This window comes from Portunus trituberculatus, chromosome 11 (assembly GCF_017591435.1).
Source record: "Portunus trituberculatus isolate SZX2019 chromosome 11, ASM1759143v1, whole genome shotgun sequence".
NCBI lineage: Eukaryota > Metazoa > Arthropoda > Malacostraca > Decapoda > Portunidae > Portunus > Portunus trituberculatus.
In genome coordinates, this window is record NC_059265.1 from 3,372,115 (window position 1) to 3,388,868 (window position 16,754).

Genomic DNA, 16,754 nt, shown 5'->3' on the forward strand with positions numbered 1-16,754 from the left:
GCAAACCACAAACAACCCTTTGCAAAAACTGGAAAACGCAAAAAAAACACACCCAAAAATATATATAGTTTACACAACAAAAAGCACACACCACACGTACACACACACACACACACTGCGGAAACCTTTCCACACCCGCACACACCAGCACAGTACACAGCTTGGTGTGTGGAGGAGATATGGAGGAAAGAAAAGGAGGTGGTGGAGGGAAAAATGAGAAAAATTGTCAGGTTTTGAAGTGAGATTTAGAAAAGCACTATTTTGACTATCATAGAAGTGAGATAGGAGACTCAAAATTGGAGGGAAGCTGGAGGAAACATGGAGGAAATAGTCTATGAAAGGAAAAGCCTGGAGGTAACCTGTGGAGGGAGATGTGGAGGAAACAAGACAAACATTACATAACCAAAACGCACCCAAAATTACTTAAAAATATTGCATCACACAACAAAACACACACACAGACACACACACAAGGCTTTTTTACAGACATGTGAACAACAACATCAAAAATAGAGAAAGTATTGAAAGTTTAGAAGTAAATGGAGTTTGCAGTGAGGATCCCAGGGAAATGGCAGAGGCTATGAATGGATGCTTTTGGAAGGTATTCACAAAGGAGACTGCTTTTGACAAACCACTGGTAATGGAACAGAAAGGGATTATGAAGGAGTTTCAAGTAACTGTGGAGGAGATCAAGAATATGATGGGGAGTTTAGAAGTGAGAAAAGCTGTGGGACCTGATGGGGTATCAGGATGGATTTTAAGAGAATGCAGGAGCAACTGGCAGAAAAAGTTTGTGAAGTAATTGATGCCTCATTAAGGGAAGGTGTAGTGCCCCAAGACTGGAAAAGAGCTAACATTGTCCCAATTTATAAATCAGGTAACAAGAGAGACCCATTGAACTATAGACCAGTGTCACTTACAAGTGTGGTAGCTAAGATGTGTGAGAGGGTGGTGAAGAATAGATGGACAGACTTCTTGGAGAAAATGACATACTTTGTGAGTGTCAATTTGGTTTTAGAAAAGGGCGTTCATGCACGACAAACCTGATATGTTACTATTCGAGGGTGATAGATGTAATACAGGAAAGAGATGGTTGGGCTGATGGAATATATCTGGATTTAAAAAAGGCCTTTGATAAGGTACCACACCGGAGACTGATCTGGAAACTTGAAATGGTAGGAGTGCATGGCAGTTTACTAAAATGGATGGAAGACTTTTGGTAGGAAGAGAAATGAGAACAATAATTAAGGACAGACCATCAGAATGGGGCTTGGTGGAGAGTGGAGTTCCACAGGGATCAGTGTTGGCACCAGTAATGTTCGCGGTCTACATAAATGACATGGTGGATGGGGTGTCCAGTTATGTGAGCCTATTTGCAGACGATGCAAAATTGTTAAGAAAAGTGAGATGTGACAAAGATTGCGAACTACTCCAGGAAGACTTGGACAGAATATGGAAATGGAGCTGTACATGGCAAATGGAGTTCAACACGACAAAATGCAAGAAATTAGAGTTTGGCAAGAGTGAAAGAAGAATCAGGAGTATGTACAAGATAGGAAATGAAGACATAAAACCAGTCATGAAGAAAAAACCTTGGGGTGACAATTACCAATGACCTATCGCCAGAGAGACATATAAACAAAATAATTGGAGAAGTATTGAACTTATTGAGGAACATAAGAGTGGCGTTCGTATATTTAGATGAAGAAATGATGAAGAAAATAATTACTGCAATGATAAGACCAAGGCTTGAATATGCAACAATACAGTGGGCTCCGAACTTAAAGAAACACATAAGGAAACTAGAGAAAGTACAGAGGGCTGCAACAAAATGGTGCCTGACTTAAGAGATTTGAGTTATGAAGACAGACTGAACAGAATGCAACTTCCGACCCTGGAAAACAGAAGAGAAAGGGGAGACCTGATAGCAATATACAGAGTGATGATTGGCATGGAAAAAATGGATAGGGAAGATCTGTGTATGTGGAATGAAAGAATGTCGAGAGGGCATGGGAAAAACTAAAATGGCCACTTATAGGAGAGATGTGAAAAATATAGCTTCCTCATAGAAGGGTGGAAGCATGGAATAGTTTAGACGTGGAAGTGGTCAACGCAAGGAATATTCATGATTTTAAGAAAAGCTGGACATTAGTAGATATGGAGACGGGACAGTACGAGCACAGCTCTTTTCCCGTATGTTACAATTAGGTAAATACAATTAGATAAATACACACACACACACAAACAACCCTTAAATCACACCTGGAAAACGCCCACAATAAGTTTACCCTAGCCAACCCACACCAAAAAAACTAAACACTATACATAGGCAGCTATAGTTGACATTACAAAAACATACAAAAAACACAATTACACACCCACCACACTCACAGCACACCTGCTGACACCTCTCCCACACACACACACTCACCTCTCCTCTGGAACTTGGTGAGTGGAGTATTTGTGAGTTTTGCCGCAGAGAGGGCACAGGCAGCCCGTCACCACCAGCGGCTCTCCAGGGACCAGTTGTGACCTTGTGGCAAGCCATGGTGCACCTCTGGAATAGTGGTAGTTGTTGTAGTAGTGGTAGTAATAGTATAAGAATCTAGGGTATTACTGCAGAGTTTCACCACAATCAGCTACGTGTTTTTTACCCACCTCAAGAGATAGAGCTCCTGATTACGAGTAATTTGAACCCCATATATACTAGGTGCAACATTTTTGAATGGTGACACAGATTTTTTTAAATTTAAGCGTGTTTTGGTGATGAGCCGTGACAATAGCCTCCCGCATCAAACCCTGCCGCACACTGATGGTGTCAGGCGCTCGCGGCGGCTCGGCGGGCTCCTGACACACCATTGTCTGAGCATGCGCTTAATTGTTTACGCTGATTGATTCTGTTCTTTGAAACTGAAGCGGCGGCCAAGGGAAAAAAAAGCATAACTATTTCCACCAATCACGACGGCCCCTGAGGTTAGGTTTAATTAGGTTAGGTTAGGTTGGGTTGGGTTGGGTTGGGTTAGGTTAGGTTAGGTTAGGTTGGGTTGGGTTGGGTTGGGTTTGGTTAGGTTAATTTACCTTTAGTTAGGTTAGGTTAGGTTAGGTTAGGTTAGGTTGCGTTGGGTTGGGTTAGATTAGGTTGCGTTGGGTTGGGTTAGATTAGCTTGGGTTAGGTTAAGTTGGGTTGGGTTACCTTACCTTAGGTTTAGTTAGGTTACCTTCTTTTCTGGACCAAACTCATTTTTTGTGTTACATTTCGCCTTGTTTTTAATTCATTTACCACTTGTTTGTTGATGCAAATCATATGATGTTTCGGGATGTAAAAAATGGCTTCATTTGCGCCAAAAACAAGTGCTATTTTAATTCAAAGCAAGCCAAAATCTAACACAAAAAAATGGTTTCGTGCAGAAAGGGCAAGGTGGTGAAGCTCTGTAGGTTTCGCCATTTTGCTCATGCCAACATTAGCCAACCTCAAGCTTTAAAGCCAACCTCAAGCTTTCATTCAAGAACACCTTTTTGCATTTCTGGTTGGAGGCATCGCTTCTTTATAGATGGGGTTAACAATGGAAGGTGTATGGGTGCATAAGGTATCTATGGAGGCAATATGGGGCGCAACAAGGCGTAGGAGGGCAGGAATCAAACACCGCATATATGTGCATGTGCAGTACAAGGTGAAAAGGACAATTACAGAATACAACGAGACCTGGACAGGCTGATAGCATGGGCAGACAGGTGGCAGATGGAGTTTCATTCTAAAAAGTGTCAGCTTATGCATTTAGGTAAAGACAACACAAACTTTAACTGTGAGATGGAGGGATGTTGGCTAGAGGCAGTAGAAGAAGGAAAGGATTTAGGAGTAGTGATAGACAGGACTATGAAATTTTCAAACCAATGTTTAGAAGCAAGAAATAGGGCAAATAGGATCCTGGCTTTTATAAATACAAATGTTAGTTATAAAAGTAAGGAAGTGGTGCGTAGCTTATAGAATTCCTATGTTAAGCCCCATTTAGAGTATTGCATACAGGCCTGATCACCCCACTATAGGCAGGATATCAACATGTTAGAAGCAGTTCAGAGAAGAGCAACTAGGATGATGCCAGCATTAAAGCGCCTGGAGTATAGAGATAGATTAAAGGAATTAAACATGTTTTCATTTGAGAGGAGATGTATAAGAGGATATGATAGAGTTATTTAAAATGTTCTCAGATACAAACTACATAGATGTGAGATCTTTCTTTACCTTAGAGGAGGGAAGTAGGACTACAAATCATGGCAGGAAGATTAGAAAGCAAGGCTGCAGGTTAGATAGAAGAAAATATTTCTTTAGTCATAGGGTGGTACACTTCTGGAATGCATTGCCAGAGACGGTTGTAAATAGCACTACTTTGACAATGTTTAAAACAGATTAGATAAGCACTTAAATTTATTAGATTTATAATTATGTATAGCACTGCATGATAGTTTTTATAAGAAATTTACTATAGTTAAATAAGACATGATCCCCATGTATGGGGATCACAGATTGTAGAGGAATTCGCTGCAGGACTTAGCCCTGTTAATGGACCAAATATTTAGAATTAGTATATAATGTATTGTGTACTTGTAAGTGTATCTTTGAGTACTGATGACGAGGTCGCTGTGCGACTGATACAGGATGACCTAGATGGGCCCTGGTGGCCCTTTGTTATCCTATTATTTATGTATGTTATGAGGCAACAAAACCACAAACACTCAATTATTTTCACTTGGCAAAACTTTTTTCACCTTAATTGGCGCGTCTCACTCACTCTACAAACTTCACCTAATAACCATGTACACGCACACACCTGGGAATAACTCACCTGCTCCACAAAGCTTCAAAACTGTCAATCTCAACACAGAGCTAACAATGGCCGAGGTTTCTCACACGTCTTCTACGCAAAATGTCCACATCATCCTATACACTTCCTCTATCACTCAAACTTCTTATAAATGCAAATTCACATTCAAATAAAAGAAATCTAATACGAAATGGTAAAGGAAAAGGAAAATAACATGTGTATTATATTCCCAATACCGAAATGGAGGTGTTTGGGTCACTCATAGGATAACAAATGGCCACCAGGGCCCATCTAGGTTATCCTGTATCAGTCGCACAGCGACCTCGTCATAGATACGGGTAACTGTAGGTAGTAAGTCTTATTTATTTACATAACATAACATATAACATAAATAATAGGATAACAAAGGGCCACCAGGGCCCATCTAGGTTATCCTGTATCAGTCACACAGCGACCTCGTCATCAGTACTCAAAGATACACTTACAAGTACACAATACATTATATACTAATTCTAAATATTTGGCCCATTAACAGGGCTAAGTCCTGCAGCGAAATCCTCTACAATTTGTGGTCCCCATACATGGGGACCATGTCTTATTTAACTATAGTAAATTTCTTATAAAAACTATCATGCAGTGCTATACATAATTATAAATCTAATAAATTTAAGTGCTTATCTAATCTGTTTTTAAACATTGTCAAACTAGTGCTATTTACAACCGTCTCTGGCAATGCATTCCAGAAGTCTACCACTCTATGACTAAAGAAATATTTTCTTCTATCTAACCTGCAGCCTTGCTTTCTAATCTTTCTGCCATGATTTCTAGTCCTATTTCCTCCTCTAAGGTAAAGAAAGATCTCACATCTATGTAGTTTGTATCTGAGAACATTTTAAATAACTCTATCATATCCCCTCTTATACATCTCCTCTCAAATGAAAACATGTTTAATTCCTTTAATCTATCTATATACTCCAGGCGCTTTAATGCTGGTATCATCCTAGTTGCTCTTCTCTGAACTGCTTCTAACATGTTGATATCCTGCCTATAGTGGGGTGACCAGGCCTGTATGCAATACTCTAAATGGGGCCTAACATAGGAATTATATAAGCTACGCACCGTAGACACTGGAGACGCAGGGAGAAGGGTGTAAGCGAGTGTAAGTGTTAACGAGAGAGGGGGGCGAGTGAGAGGCTGAAGTGTGTATTGTAGGACAGAGTGGCGCGGTACATGTGCAGATAATCTATTCATTTGTTAATTTGTTTGTCCATTACAGGAATGGGCGATCCAAGGCCAGGGGGGGGGAGAGGAGTTCCGGGCAACCTGGCAGTCATTCTTCCCTCACTCACTGTGGGTGGTGTGGTGTGGTGCCATTACTCCATTGTAATAAACTGTCTTCACTGCCTCATTGTGGTGTTGTCACTAAGTAATAAATTGTGTAGAAATCTTTTTGTTATGGTAAATTTGCTTTCCTGGGAATATTTGTGCATGGGTGGTTTGTAAGTCGCCTCAAGCTGGCTGAGGTCACTGTCTCTCACACCAATATTGCCGCCATTAACCTCCCACTCACTCTAAACAATAACATGGCAGAAATTAAAAACACACTAATTAATTTAAAGCTTTTTATTTATTATCATGAGCAATACAAAAACAATTGGAGAAAGGATGAACTAATATGAACAAAATGACTCCTTATCATGAGGGATAAAATTGAATAGCATCGTAAATTAAGAAAAAAAAACTGGAAAATCCTCAATGAGATAAAAAAAAAAATGGTCCAAAATACTGCACTACTGGCCAAAAAATAGGAAAAATTAGTAAAAAACTGGCCAAAAAAAAAAAAAATGGCCCCTAAAAACAGGAAAATAGTAAAAAGCTAGCCAAAAAACCCAAAAATGACCCCTAAAAACTGTACTAAGTCAAAAATACTCGAGAGAGTCTCCGGAGACAAGGCAGATGCATACTGGAGCTAAAATTAAATGCAAGAGTCTCCTACACTTTTATTCAACAATTCTTCACATTAGTACATTGCCTGCAAAACTCTACAAATACTTAATAGTAAAAAAAAATGAATAAACAATGAATAAACAGTAAAAATATGAAAGATTACAGCAAAAACTCTACACAAATTTTCAAACATTAAAAAAAGTCAACAATTATCAACTTAATACAAAATAGACATTTACAACAATTTACAACATTTACTACAATTTACGAGAGAGAGAGAGAGAGAGAGAGAGAGAGAGAGAGAGAGAGAGAGAGAGAGAGAGAGAGAGAGAGAACAATGAAATAATAATAATTTACATGAAAACAATACATTTTAAACACACACATGGCCCGGTAGCTCAGTGGTTAAAGCACTGGCTTCACAAGCCAGAGGACCGGGGTTCGATTCCCCGGCTGGGTGGAGATATTTGGGTGTGTCTCCTTTCACGTGTAGCCCTGTTCACCTAGCAGTGAGTAGGTACGGGATATAAATCGAGGAGTTGTGACCTCGTTATCCCGGTGTGTGTTGTGTGCCTGATCCCAGGATCGGAAATAATGAGCTCTGAGCTCGTAACGTCTGGCTGTCTCGTCAGAGACTGCAGCAGATCAAACACACAGTGAAAACACGATAACCCCTTCAGTGAAGACTGTGCCCATTAATCTTGTCACCTCCATACACCCTTCTTAACCCCTTCAGTACTGGGACACATTTTACCTTGAGATTTGTGCACCATTAGACCATTTTATTGACATTATCGAAGGTCTATGAAGGTCACAAGATTAATGGCCACAGTCTTCACAATTTTCACCCCAACATGACTTTGTGAAGCTGTACAAAATCACCAAATAGTCACCACAAGGAATAGGGAAATGTGTCATGGTACTGAAGGTACTGAAACAATCTACATAGTAAGATACACTCTTGATACACCCCTGACACAATGACACACTGACACACTCTCACCTCACTCACAAACTCCTAAAAACTCTACATTACCTTTAAGAAATAAGAAAAAAGTGATTATCTCGCACTCACACACACACACACACACACACACACACACACACACACACACACACACACACACACACACACTCAGCTTTCATGACAAAAATAAGCTATTTCTGCAAAGCTTCCTTACAACACCATTAACCCCTTCAGTAGGGTGACACATTGCTATATATCCCTTGTGGTGACTATTTCGTGATTTTTACTGCTTCACAAACTCATGTGGGGGATTAAAAGAGTGAAGACTGTGGCCATTAATCTTGTGACCTCCATACACCCTTCCTAATGTCAATATAATGGTCTTATTGTAGCAAAACTGTCTTAAAATACCATGAAAACACACCAAACTGTCTTAAAATGGTATCAAAACACACCAAACTATCTTAAACTGCCTTTAAAACATGCCAAACTGTCTTAAAACGGTCTCAAAGCACACAAAACTGCCTTAAACTGCCCTCAAAACATGCCAAACTGTCTTAAACTGCCTCAAAACATGCCAAACTGTCTTATAATGCCCTAAAACATGTCAAGCTGTCTTAAACTGCCCTAAAACATGCCAAGCTGTCTTAAACTACCCTCAAAACATGCCAAACTGTCTTATAATGCCCTCAAAACACATCAAATCGTCTTAAAAATTCCCTAAAAACCATGTCTCCATATTCCTTTTTGTTACTATTTGGTGATTTTCTAAAACTTCACAAACTCATGTGGGGGATTGAAATATTGAACACTGTGGCCATTATTCTTGTGACCTCCATAGACCCTTGTTAATGTCATTGAAATGATCTAATGGTACACAAATCTCAGGTAAAAAATGTGTCCCAGTACTAAAGGGGTTAATATAGTGAAGACTGTGGCCATTATTCTTGTGACCTCCATAGACCCTTGTTAATGTCATTGAAATGGTCTAATGGTACACAAATCTCAGGTAAAACATGTGTCCCAGTACTAAAGGGTTAATATCGTGAAGACTGTGGCCATTAATCTTTTGACCTCCATAGACCCTTGCTGATGTCAATAAAATGGTTTAATGGTACACAAATTTCAAGGTAAAAATGTGTCCCGGTACTGAAGGGTTAAGGACCATTGATAGAAGCAATCTACATAGTAAGATACACTCTTTATACACCCCTGACCTTCATTACTGGGAAACATTTCTACCTTGAGATTTGTGTACCATTAGACCATTTTATTGACATTACCAAGGGTCTATGGAGGTGACAAGATTAATGGCCACAATCTTCACTATTTTAACCCCTTCAGTACTGGGACACATTTTTAGCTTGAGAGAGAATAAAGCATTTTTAAGTGTGTTTTATGGTTTTAGAGGCAGAGTGGCAAGATTTCTATATTATAACTGGAGAAACAGTCTTGAAAACCCTGTCAATCATCTGCGGCCTTGGAAAATAGTCACAGTGAGAGAATAAAGTATTTTTAAGGGTGTTTTTAAGGTTCTAGAGGCAGAGTGACAACATTTCTACAATATTAACTGGAGACACACTCTTGAAACACCACCAGTCATCTCCGCAGCCTTGGAAAATAGTTATGGTGGAGAATAAACCATTTTTAAGTGTGTTTTTATAGTTCTAGAAGCAGAGTGGCAAGATTTCTATATTATAACTGGAGAAACACTCTTGAAAACCCCGCCAGTCATCTCCGTGGCCTTGGAAAATAGTCATAGTGAGAGAATAAAGCATTTTTAAGTGAGTGGCAACATTTCTATATCATTAACTGGAGAAACATTCTTGAAAACCCTGCTAGTCACCTGTGGCCTTGGAAATTAGTCATGGTGGAGAATAAAGCTCTCTGAGCTCAGTAAGTGAAGGAGTGAGTGAGTGCTGAGTGAATCTCTTAACAACCACACTGCATCTTTGTCCAGAGAGAGAGAGAGAGAGAGAGAGAGAGAGAGAGAGAGAGAGAGAGAGAGAGAGAGAGAGAGAGAGAGAGAGAGAGAGAGAGAGAGAGAGAGAGAGAGAGAGAGAGAGAGAGAGAGAGAGAGAGAGAGAGAGAGAGAGAGAGAGAGAGAGTGGTTACTTAGCTAACCTAACCTTACCACACCAGTGTTGACAAGCCCTGCACTACAGCCACCACATACAAACCAACATTACTAACATACATACTGACAACACTGACCTAACACAACAATAATAATACTTACCTCACACACCCACACACACACATATAATGATATGCCAGTAGGAATTGACAGTTATATGAACATGTTTGCGGACAATACTAAAATTATGAGGAGCGTAAAGAATGTGGAAGAATGTAACAAGTTACAGGAAGATCTTGATAAAATATATGAGTGGAGTAAAGAGTGGCTGATGGAATTTAATATAGACAAGACCCATGTTATGAAAATGGGAAGAAGTAGATACAGAGCAAACTGGGATTACAGACTGGGTGGTGAGAAAATTAAAGAGACCAATGAGGAGAAAGACTTAGGAGTAACCGTGCAAAACACTTTGTCACCGGAGAAACACATTAACAAGATTTTTTGGAAAACATACAACATGCTTCAAAATATTGGCCTTGCATTCCACTACCTAGATGAAGGAATAATGAACATACTATGCACTTTAATAAGACCCCAGCTAGAATATGCAGCATGTGTCTGGTCACCGCATATAAAGAAAAATGTGAAGAAGGTGGAAAGGGTACAGAGGCTGGCAACAAGGATGGTACCAGGACTCAGGGAGTTAGACTATGAGGAAAGACTGAGGAAGCTGGGGCTGACCACATTAGAAGAGAGAAGAACAAGAGGAGACATGATAACTATGTATAAATTGGTGAACAAGATTGACATACTGGATAGAGAATTGATAAAGGTGACCACAAGTAATTATCTCCGAGGACATGGAAAAAAGCAAATAAAGGACATCTGTCTAAATGACGTGAGAAAATACAGTTTCCCGCATCGTAGCATTGATAAGTGGAATAAACTGAGCAGTCATGTCGTTGATGCGGTGTGTCAATCAGATGAAAGAGAGATATGACAGGAATGGACAAGGAGACAGGACACAGAGAGCTTAGCTCGGGCCCTGTAATACACAAATAGGTAAATACAAATAGGTAAATACACACACACACACACACACACACACCTAAAGAAGAAGGAAAGAAAGATTGGTTTAATGCAAGATGTGCTAGGGCAAAGGAGAAACGAGATGGAGCATGGAAAAGGTGGAGAAGAAACAGAAATCCAGAAAATAAGGAAAACTTCAAAACAGCAAGAAATGAATATGCTAAGGTGAGAAAGGAAGAAGAAAAGAACTATGAAAAGGACATTGTCGAAAATGTAAGGAACAACCAAAATTGTTCTACAGATTCATAAATGGAAAAATAAGACAAAAAGAAACAATAGAAAGGTTAAAAGGAGAAAACGGAATGGTGGAAGACCCAAAAGTATGGCAGAACTGTTAAATAGTAAATTTCATGAGGTCTTTACTAAGGAATCCAAATTTGAAAGACCACAGGGTAATAGAGACTGTCTATATGAAAGAGATTAAAGTAACCAAGCTTGAAATAAAAAGTTGATGACGGAATTGGATGAGGAAAAGGCAATGGGACCGGATGAAGTCTCAGGCAGAATACTGAAAGAATGTAGGGAAGAACTAGCAAGTCCAATATACAACATCATAAAATGCTCAATAGAAAATGGAACAGTGCCAGTGGAGTGGAAAAGAGCTGAGGTGGTTCCCATATATAAGAGCGGAAGGAAGGAAGAACCTTTAAATTACAGGCAGGTATCACTAACTAGTGTAATATGCAAGATGTGTGAAAAGTAATAAAGAAGCAATGGATCGAGTTTCTTGAAGACAACAAAATATTATCAAATAGCCAATTTGGTTTTAGAAAAGGTCGGTCATGTGTGACAAATTTATTGAGTTTCTACTCTAGAATAGTTGATAAAGTACAAGAGAGAGAGGATGGATTGACTGTATTTATTTAGATCTAAAAAAGGCTTTTGATAAAGTGCCACATGAAAGATTACTATGGAAGTTAGAGGAGAAGGGTGGCTTAAAAGGAAGCACATTGAGATGGATGAAGAATTACTTAAGGGGGAGAGAAATAAGGATGATAGTTAAAGATATGAAGTCCAAGTGGAGAACAGTAGACAGCGGAGTGCCACAGGGTCAGTATTGGCACCAATACTTTTCTCGTATATATAAATGACATGCCAGAGGGAGTGAACAGCTACATAAATCTGTTTGCGGACGATGCGAAACTGTGCAGAGTCATTAAACAAAAGAGGATTGTGAAATACTACAGGAAGACTTAAACAAGATCTGGAAATGGAGCAAAAATGGAGATGGAATTCAATGTGGACAAAAGCCATGTCATGGAAATGGGAAAAGTGAAGGACGACCAGTGGGAATCTATAAGATGGGAGATGGAGTAGAACTAGAAAAAGTAAAAAAGGAAAAGAACTTGGGAGTGACAATGGAAGAAAATAATCAACCGGTAAGCCATATTGATAGAATTTTCAGAGAGACGTATAATTTGCTAAGGAATATTGGAGTAGCATTTCACTATATGGACAAGGAAATGATGAAGAAATTGATAAGTACTAAAATAAGACCTAGATTGGAATATGCAGGAGTTGTGTGGACTCCCCATAAAAAGAAACACATAAGAAAATTAGAGAGACTACAAAAAATGGCTACAAGAATGGTTCCAGAATTTAAAGGGATGGCATATGAGGAGAGACTAAAGGCAATGGATCTACCAACCTTGGAGCAGAGAAGAGAGAGGGATCTGATACAAGTTTATAAATTGATTAACGGAATGGATGAAGTGGATAATGAGAAACTGATCCTGAGAGAAGAATATGACTTTAGAAGCACAAGAATGCATAGTAAGAAACTAAGGAAGGGACGATGTCTGAGAGATGTTAAAAATTTAGTTTCCGCAAAGATGTGTTGAGACTTGGAACAGTTTGAGTGAGGAAGTGGTATCAGCAAAGAGTGTACATAGTTTTAAAGAAAAATTGGATAAGTGTAGATATGGAGACGGGACCACACCAGCATAAAGCCCAGGCCCTGTAAAACTACAACTAGGTAAATACAACTAGGTAAATACACACAGAGAGAAATCTAGAAGAAATGAAGAATATAAAGTGGGAAGATGGAATTATGCCAAGACAGATTTTGGAAACCTAAGGAAATTCTTTCAAGAGACAAATTGGATGAAATTCAAGAGCGCTAAGGGAGCAAATGAAAAGTGGAAGGAATTTATAAAAATATACAAAGAAGGTGAGAAAAAATTTGTACCAATAAGACAACATAGAGAAGTTGGAAAGCAGGACTGGTTTAACGATAGATGTGAAAAGGCTAGAACAAGAAAAGAGGATGCATGGAAGAGGTGGAGAAGGAAAAGACGGATTAAGCAGTGGAAAGTTACAAAAGAGCAAGAAATGAATATGTGTTGATTAGAAGAGAAGAAAGAAACAAGAAAAGGATATAATTGATAAATGTAAAGACCAACCAAGGCTTTTTTACAGACATGTGAACAACAACATCAAAAATAGAGAAAGTATTGAAAGTTTAGAAGTAAATGGAGTTTGCAGTGAGGATCCCAGGGAAATGGCAGAGGCTAAGAGAGAGAGAGAGAGAGAGAGAGAGAGAGAGAGAGAGAGAGAGAGAGAGAGAGAGAGAGAGAGAGAGAGAGAGAGAGAGAGAGAGAGAGAGAGAGAGAGAGAGAGAGAGAGAGAGAGAGAGAGAGAGAGAGAGAGAGAGAGAGAGAGAGAGAGAGAGAGAGAGAGAGAGAGAGAGAGAGAGAGAGAGAGAGAGAGAGAGAGAGAGAGAGAGAGAGAGAGAGAGAGAGAGAGAGAGAGAGAGAGAGAGAGAGAGAGAGAGAGAGAGAGAGAGAGAGAGAGAGAGAGAGAGAGAGAGAGAGAGAGAGAGAGAGAGAGAGAGAGAGAGAGAGAGAGAGAGAGAGAGAGAGAGAGAGAGAGAGAGAGAGAGAGAGAGAGAGAGAGAGAGAGAGAGAAAAAACCCAAGAACACCCCGAGACACCCCGACACACACCCCCACACCCCCAGACACACCCCAGACACCCCTTACTCATTATAATCAACATAAACGTGCACCACTTCACCAGTATATTTTCTTTGTGATGGCAGATAATAAAAATCTGGAGTCACATCTTATCCTCATGGCCCCCATAGAGATCCTCAAGGCAGCGTTTTGAATGGGGTCAAGCTTGAGGAGGTTGGAGTAGGCAGCTGACCCATAGAAGCAGCTGGCATACTGCATTTTGGCCCTGATGGTGGTCTTATAGTAGTGGAGGAGCAGGTCACGACTGGCTCCCCAGCGGATGCCAGTTATTCGCTTCATCACATCGAGGCGTTTGTTGCAGGAGGTGCGGAGGTAACTGATGTGATTTACCCAGGAGAGGTGAGGGCCATCTAGCCGCAGTCCGAGGAGGGTGTGTGAGGTTGAGTATGGAACAGCCTCTCCACTTAAGTTGACGGTAGGTGAAGTGCAGAAGGTTTCTTGAATGGGTGACCGTGACAGAGAGATTGTGTGAGATGAGGGTAAAGAGGCAGGAGTGTGAAAGGGAGTGACTGACGAGAAAGAAAGGGTGTCTGAGGATAGGATGTGTGAATGTGAGAGGATGGGATGTTGGAAAAATGGAAGACCTCAGCAGGGAAATGAATGTATGGAATGTAGAGGTAGTCTGTGTAACTGAAACCCAGCTAAGAGAGAGAGAAACTGGAGTCAGAGAGTTTTAGAATGATAGGTAAAGGTAGGAGCAAGCAGCAGAGGAAGGGGAGAGGTTGGAGTAATGGTAAGATTAGATGCAGGCGTGGACATAGAGGAGATAGACGTAGGGGAGTGTGAGATGAGTGAGGATGTTATGGCAGTGAGATTAGAGTATAAGGTAGGTAGGGACAGAGAGAAAATAATATTAATTGTGTGCTACATGACCGTTGAAAGAGCAGAAGCGAGAGCTGAGAATGAAAGAAAATATAGGATTGTTGAAAGGCTGGTACAAGAGAATAAGAATGAAAGAGTAATTGTGATGGGGGACATGAATGGTCATATAGGAGTATTGGGTGAGGAAGTAAATGGGAATGGACAATTGCTATTACATTTTGTGGAGAGGAATGAGCTTGAGATTTTGAATGTGACCATGGCAGAGGGTAGAGTGACATGGCGTGGAAAGGAAAGTGAATCTGTCATTGACTACATGGTGCTTAGCGACAAAGCGAGGGAACGAGTGAAAGGCATGTGGGTGGATGAGGAGAGAAAGATTGATGCAGCAAGTGACCATAATGTTATGGTATTGGAGTATGAGTGTGTGAAGGAGAAGGTGAAAGGGATTACACAGGGGAAGGGAAGGTGGAAAGTTAGAGAGACAGACTGGGATAGTTTTAGAGAAGCAATAGAGAAGATGGAATGGAAGACTGGTGAGAATGGGCCACAGACAGAGAGAGGAGTGGATGAGTGTAATAGGGGTTTAGTTAGGAAACTAACCATAGCCGCAGAGGAGAGTATTGGTAGGATAGAACCAAGAGGTAAAGGGAGGGAAAGGAAAGGGAAGAGGTGGTGGAACAAAGAGATAGACAAGGCGAGGAAGGAAAGAAGGCAACTGAATAGGAGATGTAGGAGCCTTAGAAGGTACAGACAGAACAGTGAGGTAGAGAGAATAGAGTATGATAGAATGTGGGAAGAGTATAGGAGTAAGCAGCAAGAGGTGAAAGCATTAATCAGGAGGGCCAGAGGGAATGAGGAGAGGAAAATTATTGAGGAACTTAGGAGAAAGGGTGAAGGAGGTAGGGAATGGTATAAATTTTTAAGAGGAGAGGAAGGTAATAAAGTAGACCATGTAGAAGAGTTAGTAGTGAATGGAAGGAGAATTAAGGAAAGGGAGGAAATGATTAGAGAGCTAGAGGAGTACTGGAAAGCTATTGGAGGAGTGAATGACCCAGCTAGGAACTTAGGAAACATCACCCTAGGTAGGAAAGTAGAGGAAGGAATGAATGAAGAGATCAGTATGGATGAGATTGAGAGGTATGTAAAGAAATTAAAGAGAGGTAAGGCTCCGGGTATCGATGGGATTCTGAATGAATTTTACAGAGAGGGTGGTCGAGGAGTGATTGAGGGGCTGCATGAGTTGTTTGGAAGGATTTGGAGGGATGAAAGAGTGCCTGCAACCTGGAATGAAAGTAGAGTGACACTTGTACATAAAGGAGGTAGTAAAAGTAGGAAGGAAATTAGGAACTATAGACCAATAGCAGTGTGTGATTCAGTGTGTAAGATATTCTGTGGTGTGTTGAATGAAAGACTGAGTGAAGTGATAGAAAGAAATAGGGTAATGGGTGAGGAACAGAATGGGTTTAGGAAGGATAGAACAGGTGAGGATAACATGTATGTAGTAAATGAAGTGATAGGGAGCGCGAGAAAGGACGGTAGGAAGAAGTATTTAGCTTTTCTAGACATAGAGAAGGCCTATGATAGAGTAGATAGGAGAATGCTGTGCAAGGTATTAGAAAAAGTTGGGGTGAGTGAGAAGATAGTGAGAATCATTAGGAGTATGTATGAGAATACAAGAGCGGTGTTTAGTATGGGGGATCTGGTGACTGGATGGGTGAGTAATGAGAGAGGAGTGAGACAAGACTGTCTTCTTTCCCCTTTACTATTTGGCCTATATGTGGAGGAGATGGCAGAAAGGACCGGCCTAGGTGTGAAAGTTTTCATGATGGGAGCCGCAGTGGGGGGGGAACTGCTGTTCAGAGCCAGGACCAAGTCCCTGGAGGTGAACAGCAGGGTGTATAGGTGGAAGAATGGAGGAAGCAAGGTGTGTGAGGTATGCGAGAGGGGTGTGGATGAGACAGTAGAATACTTGATACTGGAGTGTGCAAGAGACAGGATGTTAGGTGTAGTGACAGAAGAGATAGGAGTAGAAGCATGTAGTGAGATGAGAGAGAG

At 40.5% G+C, this 16,754-nt stretch overlaps 1 long non-coding RNA gene across 1 annotated transcript; it reads left to right on the top strand.

Annotated features, from left to right (window-relative positions):
• Positions 1-5,068: 5,068 nt before the first annotated feature.
• On the top strand, positions 5,069-6,269 carry LOC123502367. The gene is made up of 2 exons (XR_006673980.1): positions 5,069-5,171; positions 6,097-6,269. It is a non-coding gene; the product is annotated as an uncharacterized LOC123502367 (long non-coding RNA).
• The last annotated feature ends 10,485 nt before the right edge of the window (positions 6,270-16,754 follow it).